Source organism: Choristoneura fumiferana, chromosome 6, assembly GCF_025370935.1.
Source record: "Choristoneura fumiferana chromosome 6, NRCan_CFum_1, whole genome shotgun sequence".
NCBI lineage: Eukaryota > Metazoa > Arthropoda > Insecta > Lepidoptera > Tortricidae > Choristoneura > Choristoneura fumiferana.
Window position 1 is genome coordinate 6,560,279 of NC_133477.1, and position 14,430 is coordinate 6,574,708.

The following is a 14,430-nucleotide window of genomic DNA, read 5'->3' on the forward strand; positions in this document are numbered from 1 at the left end:
TACCATTTTACGAGCATCCATCAACGCTTATCGGCTGCTCGTTCGACGCGCCTCGGTGCTCGTAATCAACAACCTTCCAAAGATGTCTTCTATACATACTCGCACACATTAGATTGAAATAATATAAGTTTCTGTTAAAAATAACATTTTTGATATGTACAAGCTTTTTAGTTGACTGTAGGTACTTGCATTATCAACCAATTAGGTAACTTAATATAATTATGCTGAAAGTAGGTTAAAATAAATTTGGGCCAACAACAATAACAAACAGGGCAAGTTAAATCCTTTTAATTTAATATCCTTTTTAATTTAGATAATCATAATTTCAGAAAAAGCGTGAAATCGCGAGGTTTCAGATTTTTTTCAAGAATGAAGACACATTATGTGATACAAACCATAAGGCTTAGTGTGATAAGTTTTATAATTGTAAAGTTTTAGCAAAAATAATCATTTCAAAAGTTATGAGAAACAATACATTCGAAACATACAAAAACACTTAAAGCCTTGTTAGGTACGTAAGAGGTTTCACGTATTTTTTAAACGCACGTTTTTAATAGATTGCCTAATATTTTAGGCTATTGTAGTGGTTCCAAACAATGAGTGACAGGTGTCGGGTTAACAGCTTTTATAGCGCCGGATAAAGATAAAGATAAGCAACCGGCACAATAGCGCCGTCGACACATGTTTCAATTATATTTATCACACTATCTTTGACCACATTGTGCATCTCGGACTAACTCCCTTATCCAAATAGTCGAATTCAACAGTTATCCAGTATAACAGATATGTACAACATATTTACAAGTGTATAGTAGGTACCAGCTTTGCTTAATTTGAGACTAGATCAGTCTTTGTCAATTGTCCAAAAAAATAGAATGTTTTAAAAGAATGTTCCCTTTGGTTTTGCTCGTTACGAGTATCTATTGAGCTATTTTTTGCTATCGAGTTCAACTTAACACTCAATAATTTCATCTGCATGTGTTAATAATATAGACTTTGAATTCCTAGTTGAGTACCTACAGTCAGCAGCAGAAGTGGATGAGGGGTTTGGGTGCTTAAACATGACTCTATGATTTTTATGAATTTTTTTGTGTAATTATTTTTCATATCTCTACGCCACGCGGAGTCGCGGCCAACAGCTAGTTACCTATAATTTGTTTACACAAGCGCAAATATGTAAATACTTAAGTACCTACTATAACAAACCTTTTAAAATCGAAAGCCAAAGTGTAACTTTTACAGTGTCAACATAACAGAATGCAACCATTGAAAAGATTATCGGTTCTATTCAACCGCAATCGACACCGCGTTTAGACACTGCACCGTTGTAAACGTTGTAATTGTACCCATCTGCCAAAACACGGACCCTCCGGGTGAGTGAAGGGTTAATAAAACCCTTATTCATTTTATTGTTAAGAATGACAAACTTGGTTACAGTTTTTTTGACATAAAGTAATTTAAAATACGTCATTAACACAAGAAATGAATTAACATTACTTTCGTTCAAGTCATTCGTACCAGCTCTTGTAAATTGACCTTTACCTATACTTCGTTTTTTTTAGCATTAGAAAAAGGGTAAATAATCTTGACGAGTCTTTTTATTGAAAAACGTTTAAAAAAACAATAATTATTACTTATGATACCAAAAGAATGTAATGATCATATGCCCTTGCTATTTGTTACATGTTTGCTGTGGCTTAATTTTCAAAGGTGTTTTTCAATAATAAAGACACGTCAAGATCGCTTACCTTCTTTCTAATGCTAAAAAATGAAGTATAATGTAATAAGGGGTTGCTCTTCATACAAACCTACGGACACCCCGCATAGCTTCCACGGACATGTTTTCTTAGAGGATTTTTTGAGAATAGTAAATTATGGATATGCTCTTCAAGCAAAATCCAAAAAAAAGTAACTTTATTGCATCAAAAGTGCAGCGTGATGCAGTAAATTTTGATGCATTTTACCATTGTATGAGTACAACTGACAGTGTTCGCAGCGAACATGTAGTGACATTTTATATGGGTGCGTGAGTCAATGTCACAAAATCAAACTATTGTAAATAGGTATCGACTATTTCGTGTGGTCACGTGACCATCACCTTTGGCTCAGATAATACGACAACTAAATGAAGAAAGCATGAAATCACTGAGAGATCAAGTTCAAGTTCCGAGTCTAGTATTTACTTTTTTTGTTTTTAAATCTGTTATTTTCGGAAGTTGAAACGCCTAAACTATTATTTCTGATTAATGCAAGGACACAAACTGTAAGTAAGACGAAAAATAGGTAAGTTACTTTTAAAATTGTCATTTAAAATAATAATTATTTAAGTAACAGACCCAGTCCTCGGCAAAAATTATAACATTGCATACTTTACATACATTATAATGCGGTGCTTCGATCTAGGACAAGTGGTTTAAATTCAACTTACAAATTCTGAACAGATATTAGTTATTTATTCTTACGTAGACAGTAGCGCCACTAATTTATATAAAGCATATTTATTCTCACAATAAAGGTGCTAGGTGTAATCACTAAACTAATTAGTTATAAATAAGGTCTACATTCAACATACATTGCATGTGTATGTATTAATATCAAGTTTTACAGTGAGGCTCAAATAAATTCCTACATATCACGGCATTTTTACGGCCGCTAAATCTAGGCTCGGTGAATAAAAAGGTTTTCACAATCGAAGTAGTTTTCGTACCTTTTTTATTATTATAACTGGCTAGATAAGTAAAATTTAAACGTCATTATAATACATTTTTGTCACAACGTCAAGTCAATGAGATTGATATTCAAAAGCAATTATGTTTGAATAATTATGGTTTGAACACAAATCAAGAAGTCAAAAAGTTGGCGGACGAGAGGAAATTAGCAAGAGTGCAACTCTTAAACTATTTATGTATTGGATATTGGATACACGGGTATGTTTATTTTATCATTTTTGTCAGAAACATTAATATTTGTTACAAGAACACCAGAGGCAGGGCTGTAAAAATTTCATTCCTACTGGGTGGCCAAAGTATGGCTTATCGTGTGTACCAAACTTGTGGTCTGCAGCAACCTACTACGAAAACATACCAAATTTCCCTAACTCTTAGTAGCGTCGTGAACATTTTCACTCCATAGAAGTAAGTCGCTTCCCACCGTCTGTCTGCATATGTACGAGTATGTACCGTATGTACTCTATTATGAAGTGATTCAAGATTTTTTATTTTATTTATAAGTGTGAGAAACGGCAGGGGTTATGGTTTTGGAGCGTATGTATGGTCATTTCTCTCGCACGCTATGCAACAAGGCCTTGATGCATCTTAACAAGTAAGACAACAAACAACAACAAGACAAGAAAATAAGTCTTTGTTAGGAGTGACACAGGTTGTTAATTTTATGCGTATGTGAGTCTGTCTGTGTATCTTTCCGTCGGCCCATCCGTCCGTCCGTCTGTCGATCCGTCCATCTGTCTGTCCGTCTGTCTGTCCGTCTGTGTTTCGAAGTGAACACTACATCATTAGTCCAGTGATGACATATGGATCCGAGACGTGGTGCTTTACTTTAGGCCTTATAAATAGGCTCAGAGTTGCTCAGCGAGCTATGGAGAGAGCTATGCTTGGGTTTCTCTACGGGACCGAATCAGAAATGAGGAGATACGTAGAAGAACAAGGGTCACCGACATAGCCAAGCGAATCAGCTCGTTGAAGTGGCAATGGGCGGGCCATATAGCACGGAGAGCGGATGGCCGTTGGGGCCGAAAAGTTCTCGAGTGGAGGCCGCGGATCGGCAAGCGCAGCGTAGGACTTCCACCAACAAGATGGACGGATGACCTGGTTAAAGCCGCAGGTTCGCGGTGGATGCAGGCCGCTGCCAGTTGAAGCAACTGGAGGTCTGTGTGGGAGCCTATGTCCAACAGTGGACGTCCTACGGCTGAGATGATGATGATGGTGATGGTGAATAAAGTTGTACCAACTGTACTTTAGTCGAAAATTTTACTACGACCTTTAAAATTTATAAGTATTTTATTGATAATTAGAAGCAGAGTCTTGGGAAATAGCTCATGTTAGGAGATAAAGAGATCAGAAGAGGTATCGTTAGATTTGTCTCTGTTAGGAGTGACATCCGTCTCATCCGTCCGTCCGTCTGTTGATCTGTCCATCTGTCTGTCCGTCTGTCTGTCTGTCTGTGTTTCGAAGTGAACACTACATCATTGTCCTATTTTTTTAATTATTGTTTACCAACGCACACACCAAACCTTTCATCCTAAAAAGCTGAAATTTAAGATAAGGAAAAAATGGGATTTATTATGTAGGTACCTACATAAAATTCTACTGGTTCGTAACTATTATTTAGTTTTTAGGGTTCCGTACCTAAAAAGTGCCAACGGAACCCTATTTCTGAGACTCCGCTGTCTGTCTGTCTGTCTGTCCGTCCGTCTGTCACAGGGCTCTATCTCTTGAGTCGTAATAGTTAGACACTTGAAATTTTTACAGATTATGTATTACTGTGGCCGCTATAACAACAAATACTCAAACCAGAATAAAACAAATATTTAAGTTTTTTTTTCTAATGTCTAATGTTGTATAGATAATGGTACGGAACACTTCGTGCGCGAATCCGACTCGCACTTGGCCAGTTTATTTTTAATACCCAGGGTATTCAATGTTATATATTTAATTTTACAACTCTATCTCCATATCACTAATCTCTGTAAATTTTACATGCAGGCAGAAAGGAATAGCAAAAATCTAAATTCAATATCAGGATATTTTGAAAAAGATAAGTATTGTTCACAAACCGATCTTAATGACGATGATGATGATGATGATGGTCGTATGTCATCGCTGCCGAATTCTAACTTTATTCAATGAAAGACATGGAGAAACTTTGTCACAAAGACTTAGTTCAGATAATTTGATATTACGCTGTCCGTCCGTCTATTTCTATAGGATTACTTAAAACTGAAGCAAACTGAAGTGGCAGTGGGCCGGCCATATCAGCCGAAGAACCGATAACTGCTAAGGTAAACGAGTAAAAGCCTAGCGTGGCGAGGACGCCCTCAGACTAGGTGGAGCGATGATCTTCACTGGGTAGCTGACAGTAACTGGATGAGAGTGGCCGAGGGTCGTGCTCAGTGGCGTGCAATTGTGTATGTCCAGTAGTGGGCTAAGATAGGCCGATGATGATGATGATGATGATGACTTAAAATAAGACAATAATCCCACTCATATTATAAATGCGAAAGTTTGTTAGTCTGTTTGTTTATTTCTTTATTACCTTTTCACGTCTAATTCGTTGAACCGATTAGGATGAAATTTGGGATACAGATAGTTTGAGTCCCGTAGAAAAACATAGGGTAGTTTTTTTAATCGCAATATTCCCGCGGAATAGCTATAAACGAATTCTACGCTGACAGAGTTGCGTGCAACAGTATGTAGGTACATTAGGGGATTTACCTACTGATAGTCTGATTTACGTCCTTATGCTGTAACTAAAAAGCATCGGTCACTTTTATAGTCTGTCTGCTAATACTATTTCTGTATTTATTAATACACAATTCCTTTCAGATTCAATGCTAGCTAACTGCATATAACTTTGCCTGGAATCATTATATTGCTGAAGTAGCCTAGGTGCTGTCATGCAATATTCAAGGTGAAGAAAAGAAGAAACGTTGAATGTTGATATGCAAGAAATTAAGTAATATCTGACTGATTAACTATGTTTGATTTATTTATTAACGCTGTGTTATAAAGTTTGTTCTAAATAAATATGATGTACACAACGAAATAAAGTCTTCGTAGGCATCTTTCTTTAGCGTTCCGTGGGTGGAAATTTTAGTGGAGCTTCTAAAAACAAGAATACCAACAGGTATGTAGTTTTTATTTTTTGACCATCAGTGGTGTAGCGGTATAGCAAGCGGTACGGATTACCGAGGACCTGGGTTCGATTCCCAGTGATGGTCTTATTTTTCTGTTTTTCTGTGCATCTATATTTCAGTTTGTATTTTCAATTTAGGTTTTACGGGATGACCGTAAAAGTAAAAATTTGGAATTGAAATAAAAAATACAAAAAGATTCCAAAAAACCAATCTTAAGTTTTTATTTGTCGAATGAAACTACAGTAATATCAGATGATGAGATAATAGGGGTACATATATATAAAGTACTATAAAACCGTACAACTTTGACCTTTGAGATAACTTTGCCCAAGTTGTCATTTTTTTAAATATCTGAAACTAGCTTTTACCCGCGGCTTCGCACGCGTTAACTATTCGGTCTGGTAGTTGCAATTGAAATTTTCGGGATTTTACAAAATTCCCCTGGAAATTTCCAAAATGTATATCGTGGTCTTCATTGAGGTTGTGTTGTGAATAACTGTACAAAATTCAAGACTCTAAACCCAGTGCTAAAATTTCAAAAATTTTCCCTATCCAAGTTCAAATTCATATCATTTATTCAGTAAATAGGCCGCAATGGGCCTTTTACACGTCATTTTTTTAAAATACCAGCACTTTCGGAAAGACCATCATTGCCAAGAAGAATGCGCCGCAAGAAGCTTGGCAGAAAGTCATTTTTCAAAATAAAATAAGTACAAATAAAATACTTAAAAACTACAGTAAGTATACAATTAAAGAAAAAATTACAAAATAATAATAACAATAATACACGGATGTATAGGGTCCCTTAGTTACAAAACTATCCCGTGGAAATATCGGGATAAAAAGTAGCGTATGTGTTATTCCAGACGTCCGGCTACCTACATACCAATTTCATGCCTCTAAGCCCAGCGGTTGTTATTTCAAGATTTTATCCTAGGTATCCCGTGGGAATATCGGGTTAAAAAAGTCACTTAAGTGTTATTCCAGATGTCCAGTTACCTACATACCAAATTTCATGACTCTAAGCCCAGCGGTTATTATTTCAAGATTTTATCCCTATCCCGTGGGAATATCGGAATAAATAGTAGCCTATGTGTTATTTCAGAGGTTCAGCTACCTACACACTATTTCATGGCTCTAAGCCCAGCGGTTGTTATTTCAAGATTTTATCCTAGGTATTCCCGTGGGAATATCGGGTCAAAAAGTCACCTATGTTTTATTCCAGACGTCCATCTACACATACCAAATTTCATGACTCTAAGCCTAGCGGTTGTTATTTCGAGATTTTATCCCTATCCCGTGGGAATATCGGGATAAAAAGTATCCTATGTTTTAATCCAGGTTATAAACTAACTTTCCGCCAAATTTCATCCAAATCCGTCCAGCCGTTTAAGCGGAAAAAGTAAAAACATACTCACTCACTCCTCATCACTCACTCACTCACTCATCACTCACTCACTCACCAAAACTTTCACATTTATAATATTAGTAGGATAAAACAAAATGACTGATTTGTGAATCAAAAATCGCCGGTTACGTTTAAGTTATGAAGAAATATAAATTTCCATTTCATAGTATGTACCACACAAGATATATCATAATCAACTTCGTGTCTTACTTCCTGGCGGTGACATATTGTCACATGGAATTCAAACTCACATCAAAAAAATGTACGAAGAATTTACGAATTTGTGCGCTAGTTTAAAAAATATACTACCCGTAGTAATAGTACTACTAATCACTACTAATAATAGTACTACCGTAATAGTAGTACACCGGTAGTAATAAAGATACTTTCTGGCGGGCGCTATCTATTTTACTATGAAGCAGTCGAATTTTTTATGTGTACAAAATCGGAATCCCAATCTGTCGGAATCCCATGGGCACCTTGTATAAGCGCTTTAGAACTTGAACGTTCATTTTTTTTAACTATAGCGTACAAATTCGTACATTTTTCTGATTTACAAGAATTTGAAAAGTCCGCCAGAAAGTACTTCAAACTAGTTGAATTTTTTTTGTTATAAAAGTCGTTCCATTTTTTGCTATAAAAATTTTTTCATGTACAGTCACCAGCACCAATATCTGACACAATAAGCGTGCATAAATATCTGACACGACTCTATTTCTAGGGCGGAAGGACCTGTCAGATATTTTTGCACGCTCCGCTGTGGTAGATATTAATGCTGGTGACTGTACCTACATTTTTTGATTTGAGTGAATTCCATGCGACACCATGTCACCGCCAGGAAGTATGACACTCAACTTCGAAGCTGTCTCACCCTGGAGATCGCATAGATCGATGTTTACTTGACATCTTATTCCGAAACTTATTTATTGTTTTGTCACTAGTAACGTGCTAGCACAAGTCTTTTCGCGATAGTTTTTAATCTTCTTCTGCGTGAAACATAAACATTGTAGTAGAAAAATAGTAGAATTATTATATGTTCATTTTTTTAACAACCGAGTTAGTGTTATGCTCTATGTCACAGGATGACTAAATATTGACTATCGATATCGAGATTAATATCACTCATGTTTAGACTTTGCTCATGTCTAGCTTTAGATACATTCTTGACTGAGCCGGCCGCGATAACTGTAGTAGGTAGTATGGCGTTCTTTTTCGAGTGTCATTGCTACTGAACTGTCAGGTTGCCTTACAGAAGAAAAGGAAACTCGTGTAAAATGACATCGCTTACAGATACCCAGAATCAAGAACCAAAATCAGAAGAATAATTGTATAAGTTCATATATTGATAAATTTTATTGTGAGCTTACTTTTTTTTAATTATGTGTAACTATTATTACAAATTATATATTTTTAAGCTTCTGGTACCTTGACTTTTGTATTTTTAGGACTATTGCATGGTAGGTGCACGCGGCTAGTAGCTAGTTTTTAAGATCTCCGCTTAAAATTGTATCTTTCGCGTCACTGCTTTCATTATAGTGGCAATCATAAATGTTTGATTTTGAGTTTGCATTATATTATAGGCTATGATTGTTTTTTTGGAGTCTTTTTGTATTTTTTATTTCAACTCCAATTTGTTACTTTTACGGGTATCCCGTGAAAACCATATCGAAAATACAAACTGAGACATGGATGCACAAAAAACCAGAAAAAGAGACCAGGGCTGGGAATCGAACCCAGGTCCTCAGCAATCCGTGCTGCGTGCTATAAACCTACACCACCGCTGGACAGGATCTAGACACGAATTTTCCTATGCATACATATCTCAGGTTGCTTATTTCTACTAGGCTACTTATGCAGCAGCACTAGCGACATCTATGTTCCGCTCTCATCGAGAGACGTCACACTCTTGTCTGGGTGAGCGGTTGGTTCCGAAAGAGTGTGACGTCTCTCGATGAGAGGCGGAACATAGACAATTTTCAAAATGACTCAATATGCTTGACTGAAATGTTTACATCGTAAAATCTGGGCCATATTGCCCAGATTTTACGATGTAAACATTAAAATATTGTCCATATTGTCCGAAATAAAGGTCTTTACTTATTATTGTATAGCTGGTTCAGATTTTCGATCACGAACCCATCTGGACCCTTTCATTTGAAAGGCATGGGCCACAAGCCAACATATCTAATATAGATGAGATGAGCAGAATTTTGGAGGTCTTCCCTAATACACTATAAGGATGTGCTAGCGGAAGGCCTCTACGTTGCCAGATCCGACAGTAATTCACATGGAGTGGGCTATGGCGTTAATAGGATGCCGCATACAGCATTACCGAGATATGGAGTGAGAATAACGGACACCTACCATTCCAATTTTCAATATCATATTAATTGACTTTAGTAGACGATGAATGCGTTCACTAAATGGGCCCGTCAACTATTGACCCCGGAACAACGAGGTTTAGTATAATATAATGCTTCAAAATAATTTCACATACTTTTATTCTGACCTAGAAAGACGTGTAATATATTGTATTTTTGATTGGTTCGATGTTATCTATCTTGTCTGTGTGGATAGAATGAACGAAATAAATACTTGATAATAGGCTATTTGACTATTTTGGACAGTCATGGTAATCTATTCTTTGTTACAAAATAAGACATTTTCATTAATATTTCCGGAAAATTTACTGTATTATGAGTAAAAATCAATATTAAAGTTTAAATTTTCAGAACCGCGCGAAAAACGATGTTTTTGTAATGGCGCCGAGCACCTGACATGTGTGACGTCACATGCCAGTAAACAAATTCCTAACCTCTGTTAAATAGTGCATATTAAGTGAGTTTCATCGATTTTCTTCAACATTTTTTATATCATTATGTATAAATGGTGTGTAGTGCCACAATGTACAAATACGTCTTTAAGGAATCCACAAAAATTGTTTGTTTCTGTACCAACGAATCGAAAAAGGCGAAAAATGTGGTACAGTTAGCTCGAAGGGACCCAAATGAAATTTCATCACATTCAAACGTCTTTATGTGTGAAGATCATTTTTATGTAAGTATCGATTAACTGTATACATACCAAAGAGTACCTAAACATATCGGTTTTCATTAAATAAGTACATATTTTAGTCTTAACCACTTTTAGTCAGAATGATCCTTTTTCAAATATTTTTGTATTATGTTGTTTAAACTGTTTTTTGTCATTAGCTATGCTGTCTTTTAACAAGCTTTTATTTAGTTTCACTTGTCCCGTTGTCTGTCTGAAATCAAATCTTGCAAGTTAAATTTGACCAACTTCCAGTAGTTGGATTGACTTGAAATTTGGTATACTTATGTAAATTGCGTGACAATACAATAATCTGGTAGTCACATCCTGGTAGTCCAGCCAGGATCATCTCCGCAGGACGGAACTTTTCAACAGTTAATGACATCATCGACTTGAAATTTGGTACCTACATATGCAAATGTAGTTTGGGTGGCAATGCAAGTACAGTCAACAAAAAGTAGTCAGCAGAAAAAGCTTGTATAATACAAGCATGAATTTTTACCAAAAATTTATTTCAAAGATAGTGTGTGATAGTGGCTACCTATATCAGAAATGATGTTAAATTTCAGATGGAAAAAGACACAACTAACTACATGCAGCATAAATTGGGCTTCAGTAAGAAAATACTTCTAACAAATGAGGCTGTGCCATCTAAATTTCACTGTCAAAAGGATCGCAAAAGATTGTTGTCTGATGATGAATCTGCTCAAGAAGTTTTTCTTAAAAGGAAAAGAATTGAGCTTGTCAGAGAATGTCTGCAAAGCCAAAGTGCGACTGAACCCAAAAGGAAAGCTTAAAAAAAGATGATGATATAGTGCAAGAAATTATTAAGCCAGAAGGTATGATACTTATCTATTTAAAACAAATTTTAATGTCAAAGTAGAAATAAGTTTATGTAATTCAAATATAGGCCATACCATAAGTGTAAGTATAAAAGAAAAGTTGTTTTGCTTATTCAATACAATTCTTAATTTCAAGTGCCTTTAAAAAAAAAATTGAAATGAAGTTACTAATTTTAAATATTAATCTTTTCAGAAATACTACGAACTCAAGACAAAGATACTGTTACAGACTCTATCATTACTGCAGAAAAAACTGTTCAAGCAAGAATAAGAAATGTGCATTATAGGAGCAAGGCCATCCAACAATATGCAAAGTAAAAGCATTACCACGTCACCATTGAAAGTGACTACGACTTCTCGTTTGACTTCACCTTTTAAAATAGTTCCTTGCCATGGAAAACCATCACAGACGGGAGTTGTCAAAAGAGCGAAGAGAAATATTGCCCTTGAAGAGGAAAAATCTGATAGTGATATTTCTTATTTTGAAAGTGGCCATTCATCACCGTTTGTAACCACTTCATCATCAAGGGTTACTGACTCTGACAGTGTCACAAATACCAATGAAAATATTGAACAATTGCAGCGTCTCAAAATACTGTGCGCTTAATTGAAAAAAAACCTTTGTTGTATGTTGGTATTTCCAAAGAATGTTATTTTTTAATTCAGTTATTGCACAAACACACAAATATAAAAATAGAATATATTTTACTATGTTTGAAAAAATTAGAATGAACACTACGTTTTCCGAACTAGAGGATATTTTGGAATGTCATTATCTTATGCCAGTAAACTATTTTTAGTAAACATACTATAATAAGTAGTTTTTTAAAACCATTTATTGTAAAGTTGAATAAAAAGTTAATAAAAAGAACCTTCCTATTGCATTCAGACATAACTATCATAATGTCAGCTGTATCATAGATTGTTTAGAAATTGATATACAAAACCATCAAAAGCTGTTTATCAGGCACTGACATGGTCGGACTACAAAAAGGAATACTGTAAAGTATTTAATATCCTGCACACCTAATGGTTTGATTAATTTTATTCTCAGGGGTTTGGGGGTAGAACAAGTGATGTTACTATAGTTGAAAACAGTAAATTTCTTGATGAATTACAAATAGGAAGTTGTATCTTGGCGGACAGAGGCTTCAAACACCTTGAGCAGAAACTTCATGAAAAGGCCATGAAACTTTTAAGGCCACCCAGTGTAAGCACTGGTGAAAAATTGTCAAAAAGAAGTTCGACAAACTAAGATAATCGCTAGCTTGCGAATTCATATTGAACGCACAATCAGGCGTATAAGAGAATTTCATATGCTCAAGCAACATTCAGTGATTAATAACAAATACTTCGTGTTCTTGACCATATCATTATCATTGCATGTGCTCTTATTAATTTACAGAATTCTCTTATTAATAATATAAATAAAAAAAATTAAAACAAGGAATTATTTTTTATTTAATCATCACACACTGGTGTTACAACACAAAATAGGATAGACATTTTTTTCCAGAAAATTAGTACCTTTTTTACTAAATTCCTAACATATTCACTATCATAATTTTCTAGCACAATTTCTACTTTCCTCGTCTCTTCAAATTTGCTGTCAGCAACACAAAAATAGCACTTTTGATACCAGTTGCATACATTTGCAGTTGCACCTGTGCCTTATATTTAGTTGTAATAATTCCATTTTTTAAATAATTCTCTTTGCTTTTGCCTTGTAGGGCATTTAATTTCTATAATGGCATCCTTTGTTAAGCCATCAGGAGATGCTGCGATCATGGGATGGTCTTTGCATACAAAAAGCCCACACAAACTGATTTTTTTTTTTAAATTTTTTACTTACTGTCTTTCTGACAGAGTGCTCCAAATTTCTGCCTCTCTTCATCGCTGCTGTATCAGGTACTTTTGCACCCATTATAGTGGCCACCAATGACCCATCTGGTGTATGGCAAACATAACCTCGTGTGCCTTTGATGCTGTGATACGGCCATATCGCATCTCATACCACAAGCTGCTTTTATTCTGCCCCCTTGTTGCTTCTTCGATCATACTTATTGCAGTTACCGTGAATGATGTTTTCATCAAGTCAATAAGCTTGTCTACATTGTTTTTGATTTCTGGAGTCTGATCTAATAGTAAACAGTGCAATGAATATTTCATAATGCCACTGTGTCTAAAATCATCTTGGTATTTTAATAACTCACAGTTATCAATTTTCTCTTTTTGGCTTCAGTAATAAATTCATCATATAATGCAGACGAACTTGGTCGTGTGGTACTTCTTTTTTGGACATCTTGCTGCACAGTAATATACTTTCATCGTCCCCCTACTTTGGATAACGTGGACTTCTTCCAATAACACTCAATGGAAGTGCATGAAGGTTCCTCAGTGCGACGATGGACCCACATCAAAAAAGCTACTGCATGCTTACATCCTCCGGCTGAAGCTGCACAGTCGTGGCACTCGCAGCTAATTATTTCACAGTCACTTTCGTCAAACAGTCAATGTCACATTATATCCTTTGGCTCGTACTTTGTGCTCTGGGCACATCTTACACTTAACTGTGCAAATTCCACGCTCTCGTGAAGTTGGGACATACCTCGCATCGTACACCATATGATTCCCTGGCAGACCTGTGAACAAAGGCAAAGGTCATGACAAGAGAAATTAACAATCAAATTTACGAGTATTTAACACAACATAACCTAAAATTAGATTTTACAAAACTTGAACTTTTATTATGCTTATTTACATGAAGGTTTGTAAAAATAATGTCTATGGGGTACTTACACTGCTGTTTTTTTTACGTTTTTAAGTTCGCAGCATAGTAATCAGCGTTATTCTTAAAGAAACGTGCGACCAATAAACGCATCTATCTTGGGTAGGTTGGTGTTATCAGCTCGCACAAAATTTGGTCTCCATTTTAAGATTCAAAATGAATATGAATGCTAGAATTGCTATTAAGTTGCGAGATTTTTCCAAAAAACTGCTTTAAAAATGCCGTAAAACGCAAAACTACTATACTCTCAGTCAAAGGAAGCTTTGTTTACTAGCATGTGACGTCACAAAAGTTTTAACCAATCACGGAGCGTTTGACCATCACAGATAAAGTTGAAAACAAATTCTTATATTTTGTTTTTCCGCGAAATATGCAAAATATATATATATTTGTCTAAAATAAAGTGAAATATGTTATTTTATGCCTTTATCTTGTAAGGATGACCATAATTTGGGGTATTTTTTAAATG

The 14,430-nt window shown here is 35.5% G+C and overlaps 1 pseudogene; it reads right to left on the reverse strand.

Annotated features, from left to right (window-relative positions):
• Positions 1-12,641: 12,641 nt before the first annotated feature.
• The window catches only part of LOC141428609 (uncharacterized), a 5,162-nt pseudogene continuing 3,373 nt past the window's right edge, over positions 12,642-14,430 (reverse strand).